The sequence below is a fragment of the Mixophyes fleayi genome, chromosome 4 (genome assembly GCF_038048845.1).
Source record: "Mixophyes fleayi isolate aMixFle1 chromosome 4, aMixFle1.hap1, whole genome shotgun sequence".
Classification (NCBI taxonomy): domain Eukaryota; kingdom Metazoa; phylum Chordata; class Amphibia; order Anura; family Limnodynastidae; genus Mixophyes; species Mixophyes fleayi.
The window spans coordinates 185462918-185468765 of NC_134405.1; the positions used below are offsets into that span (position 1 = coordinate 185462918).

General features: G+C 46.1%; 1 long non-coding RNA gene across 2 annotated transcripts; it reads left to right on the top strand.

Moving 5' to 3' along the window:
* Positions 1-1741: 1741 nt before the first annotated feature.
* LOC142150036 (uncharacterized) lies at positions 1742-5848 on the top strand. Of its 2 annotated transcripts, none has more exons than XR_012690980.1 (4): positions 1742-2203; positions 2809-2969; positions 4953-5067; positions 5793-5848. It is a non-coding gene; the product is annotated as an uncharacterized LOC142150036 (long non-coding RNA). The 2 variants fall into 2 exon arrangements; XR_012690981.1 differs by having other exon boundaries at positions 2835-2969.

A 5848-nucleotide genomic window follows, 5' to 3' on the forward strand; every position in this document is an offset into this window, starting at 1 on the left:
AGCAGCATGTCAGAGGGGTTAAAAATTGAGGGGGGAGCACAGAGGGGTTAAAAAATGGGAAAGCAGCATGACAGAGGGGGTGAAAAAATGAGAGGGGCACAGATGGGTTAAAAAACGGGGCAGTATGGCACAGTGGGGTTAATAAACAGGGGTCAGCATGGCACAGTGGGGTTAAAAAATGGTGGGCAGCATGACACAGTGGGGTTACAAAGGGGGGGGGAGGCATGGCACAGTGGGATTGAAAAAGGGGGGGAGCAGCATAGTATAGTCTGATGAAGGGGAGCCAGATGAAGGGGGCAAAAACAGCATGGAGGGCACAGTGTGATCATAAGGCATGGCGATGATGAAGGGGCACATTATTGTAATATTGGAGCTGGAGGAAGGCCTAATTATTAATCGTGGGTGCTATTGATTTAACGCTGGGGCTGGCTGTAATTTTCTAAATGTAGCCATTTTTTTTTCAAAATAGGTCCTTCAACATTTCTGGATCCGGACAAGCCACAACTAAAGAAAGCAGCAGCCACAGGTGGAGAAAGTGGAGAAGAACAGGTAGGAGAGAGCAGCACAGTGTGTGAAATGTTGTGATTCTAGTAGGGACAATACCAATTTTTGGTGAATGTTGTGTCCAATGTAAGGTGTAGGCCAAGACTGAACTGTTTGTGTACACACTGCATTGTTTGTATACTACCCTGTGGTGGTAGATGTCCTGAAAGTCAGGAGTGCTTAAACATATGTGACGCTCCGGCGAATTGAGAGCCTAGTGGTTTTTATGTTAGCCACGCCCCAATGGCACGTTTGCCACGCCCCCAAATGCATGACCGCACCTCCCAAAATTTTTGCACTGCCGTTTGGCTAGCCACGCCCCTGAATATATGACCATATACCTAATCTTTTTTGCGCCGCCGTAAAAAAAAATTTTGGGGCTTACTTCACTATGAGGGGGGCCCCATGAATTTGTTGTACCCGGGCCCTGAATTCTTCTTGGCAGCCCTGGGTGTCGTCACCCAGGGCGCAAGCCCGAGGGGGCGCAGCAGTCGCCCGCTACCTGCCTCTGTGTCCTGGCTCTGTGATTGCAGGCTGCAGAGTGCCGGCAAGCCCATGCTGTTCAGGTTCCATCCGTGGACAGTCTCTCTCCCTCAAATTGGCTCCATCTCTGTGTGTGACAGACAGCGGCATACCTCCAGTTTCATGGACTTCGGAGGGATGGGGCTTATCCAAAAGTGGGCGGAGCTTCACCTCTGTACATCTTCTGTCTCTGTAAACATCCCCCTGTGTGTCACAACTTCGGTCTCCTCCCCTTTCCTTCTCTGCTTGGGAGAACCTCTGTCCCCCCTTCACTTGTGAGTGTGTGTGTGTGTATTTGTAATCCTCTGTCCCCTCCCAGTTTGTGTGTGTCTGCCAGCCTCTGGCCCCCTCCCTGTGTGTGTGTGTCAGCCTCTGCCCACCTCCATCTGTGTATGTGTGTGTCAGCCTCTGGCCCCCTCCCTGTGTGTGAGTGTGTGTCAGTGTGTGCCAGCCTCTGCCCCCTCCCTCTCTGTGTGTGTGTGTGTTTATGTGTCAGCCTGGGCCCCCTTCCTCTGTGTGTGTGTGTTCATGTGTTAGCAGGGGCGGATCTAGACATTTGTCCTACCCCGGGCGATTTTAGGGGGGGGGGGTGATTTAGGCCCTGCCCCCTTTCTGATGTCTAAGGCTGCCGGTGGCTGCACAGTATGTGCAGGTCCATTTAGCAGTGGCAGTGTGCTGTCCCGCTCCTCTGATTGTGTTTAAAACACAATCAGAGCAGCCGGGCATCACACTGTCACTGCTGAACGGACCTGCACAGTGTGCAGCTGTCGGTAGCAAGCCCCTGATAGGGGGTGGCGATCCGCCACTGTGTGTTAGCCTCTGCCCCCCTCCCCTTTGTGTGTAACAGTCTCTGCCACCCCCCATGCAAGTGAAAGCCTTTGTCTCCCCTCCTCTCCCCCCCGAATGTCACAGTATGGCTGGTATTTGTGTAGAGGGGGTGACCCGACTACTCCTGGCTTCTGAACTCTGCCCTCTATCACCGTCACGACGTCATGACGCTGCTAGTGGATTCAGAGGAGCCGAGAAGAGCCAGGAGCTACAGCGGCGGCTGGACTGGGAAGGTAGAAGAGGACTGTCTTCAGACAGCAGAATATAGAAGAAGAATAGCAAAGAAGAATACAGACGTATAGAAGAGAAGGTAAATATGAAGCAATAAATTGTCCACAGTCACATATGCAAATTTAGACTGTTAGCTCCGATGGGGCAGGGACTGATCTGAATGAGTTCTCTGTACAGTGCTGCGGAATTAGTGGCGCTATATAAATAAATGGTGATGATGATGATGATGATGATATGCAAAATCTGGAAGACAAAATCACTTTAATAATACAATCTGTGCTTTTTCCCCACATGCCTCTGTTATATTCCCAGCACACCAAATCATTTAATATTCTACACCGTGCTAGCATCTCTCCATAGAAACACAGAATTTGAAGGCAGATAAGAACCACTTGGCCCATCTAGTCTGCCCTATGGTAACCTCAAACCTTATTTGATCCTTAGTTCTTTGTAAGGATATCCCTATATATATATCTCAAGCATGTTTTGTATATATTTTTAATATGCAGGAAAATATATGGCTGATATCACCATCAAATGAGTTGTACCTCTCCCAGTACACCATCACCTTTCACTCTGCCAAGAGTGTTGTTTGTACATTTTGTTTGGGATTGTGAGGGTAGTATGTACAGGAAAAGGCTACACTGTCTGAAATTGCTATATTACTTTTATTTTTGTTTTAAGCCCATTTTTTTGGAACTCCTAACTAGAGCGGCTTACACCTGTGTCCCAGACAAGGCCCAGGTACAACACCTAGAGAAGGAGAAACACGCCACCTGACCTGTCTAAGGGTACAGTGGACAGACCAGTTTTTTCATTTGCACCCCATCACTGAGAGAAGGACAGTAAGTCAAATTATTAGTTTTTGTGTGTGTGTGTATATATATATATATATATATATATATATATATATATATATATATTGCGTAGTGTGTATAGGTTTTCTTCTAGATACAAGTTTTTTCACCATTTTTGGGGTTCAAGAACATCAGCGAGACACATAGACGGAAAAGTGCTAGCCACACCCCCACAGTAGGTTGGCCACACCCACTCAACAAAGGTCACTCCCACTAAGATGGGGGGCGCCGGTGCCCTGTCTCGCCCAGGGCACTAAAATGCCTAGTTACGGCACTGCCAGCCACCTCAATTATACAGTGCCCCAGACTTGGAGGGGGGTTTTCAGACACTAAGAAATCTCCCCTTGGTTCGCCTATGACTCTTGTGCTCAAACAATGATCACACTCCATAAGCCGATACTACACTTGCCCTAAACTTCTATGAGATACTCCTATCTGCATCTGAATCTGAATGTGATATTCATGTAAATGTAAACTAGGAGAAGTACAGCAGTTCCATCCCATTACTGATGTGTTCTGGTAAATAAATGTCCACAGTATATCCCATACTTCAGGCCCTGGTGACATCACGCACTGTGACATCACGCACTGTGACAACATAGTGAGGAACCACACAGCCCAGGGGCAGTGCAGAAAGGCAGCTCAGAGAGAGCGAGGAAGTCACACACACAGCTGTGTGATAAGTCTCTCAATTGGGAGTTATGAGGTGAGGTCTAATTGTGAAGGTGCATGTGACAAGTATTAGAGAACCTATTTATGTTTAGAGCACAGCACAGAGTATATCAGGAGACGAGTCATGTGTTAGTGAGAACAGGGCTGCACGTGACAGGGGCAGTGACATGATGTGTGAGTGGGAATGGAGGCAGCAGGAAGCTACAGACAGAGTTATATAGTGGAAGGAGCAGGTGCCCCAGCAGCACAGAGTATATCAGGAAATGAGTGATGTGTTAGTGAGGACAGGGCTGCATGTGACTGGGACAGTGATATGATGTGAAGAGGGGAATGCAGGCAGCAGGAAGCTACAGAATGAGAGTTATATAGTGGAAGGAGCAGGTGCCCCAGCAGCACAGATTATTTCAGGAGATGATATTGCGGAAATTGTGGGAGGCAGTGACCTGTCCACTCCCCTGGATGTTCCAGTGAGGACAGAGCTGCATGTGACAAGACAGGGTCTATACATCTTTCATATAAAGCCCACTGCCCAGTGTAAATTCTCAATTCCTGTATGTCATTTTAAATATTTGTTTTATGTTATGTTGCACATTTTGAGTTGTATTGAATGTGAATATTTAAAGTACAATATACTGTTATCAGGATTATGTCATTATTATCATCTAACGTCAGGGATTTTATTTCATTAGTTAGTAACTGGGTGTATTATATTATATCATACTGATAGATAGCTCGGTGTATTATATCATACTGGTAGATAGCTGGCTGTATTATATTATATCATACTGGTAGATAGCTGGCTGTATTATAATACATTGGTTAGTTACTGGGTATTGTACATGAATCTGATGAATAATTATATGTTTTTCTTCTGATAAAATGACACTATGAACTCACTGTCACCTGAGAATATGATTAAAGCTGATGTAATATAAGTACTCTGTTCCTGCACACACATCACACTCACCCTGCTCTCTCCACTCAGGTCACATGTGCGAGTTATCACATAATGACACATAAATGTTACATCCTTGTAAATGTTGTATTATGATCAAACACCTATTTATTGCAGCTTCTGCCCACAGCCTGTCAGTGGCCCTATCCCTGTACGTCTCTGCCCCATTAATCTCCCTTATTCTGAGCCTAATCTGTGGTTAATGAAGGTTACTCAGGTTTCTTCTACTACACAAGTCCCAGGAACTGACCAACATCACAGTTCTGGGTCTGACCATTTGTCTGGCACTGGTGTACATTAAATATACAGGTAAATAAGAATGTATTCTCTACCTGTCTGTCCAGGTCGAATAATGACCAAGACCTGGAGACCGCACAGGAACATCTTGCGAGATTGTGGATACAACTGGGGGAGAGCCAGGCAGTGGAGGCGGAGGAAGTTTGGATGAAGCATCAGCTGGTATGACAACAATCTATAACCATTTGTATACATCCAAACATACACGTACAGAGGTAATCACAAAACGGAGTGGTCATGCCAGGCTGACAGGCGTGTGACGGTCTCTGGGGCCATGCCAAGCGCTTCTGAAGCATTAGGCTGCCTCCAATTCCCCTCCTCTAACAAACCCCTAAAATTTCTGCATACCTCCCAACTTGCCTGGGGACAAACGTGTTGACTGGTGGAATGGTGGCACAGTGGCGTAAATTTGTGACTGTCCCGCCTAAATCAGGACAGCTGGGAGGTATGATTGGAATGTGGCCATTGTGATTCTATGAACCATATGTGTGACATGTCATTGTGCATGATTCCACGCTATATCTTCATGTGTGGCCTCCAGCTTTCAGGAGCGCTTTATATATATATATATATATATATATATATATAGCGGCAACATTTACACGAGACTATAAACATTCACATCAGTTCCTGCTCCGACATCCATGTGGCAGTGGGACACTAGAAGGTTATTATCCCTCACCATACGAACGGCTGGAAACTGACTCACGGTACAGATTCAGTTTCCTACTATTCACATTGTAGACGGGATTAATAATGTGATGCCCACTGTCTGTAAAGTACAATAAGTGTGACATACATTTATCTATCTCTCTCTCACCGTCTGTCACTTTCTCTCTCTCTCTCATTCTAAAACTGACTTTATACCTGCATTATCCCCTAAACAGGAAAGAAAATGTGAAATACTTGAAGCACGAGAGGAGCTGCTATCAAGCCTGGTCAG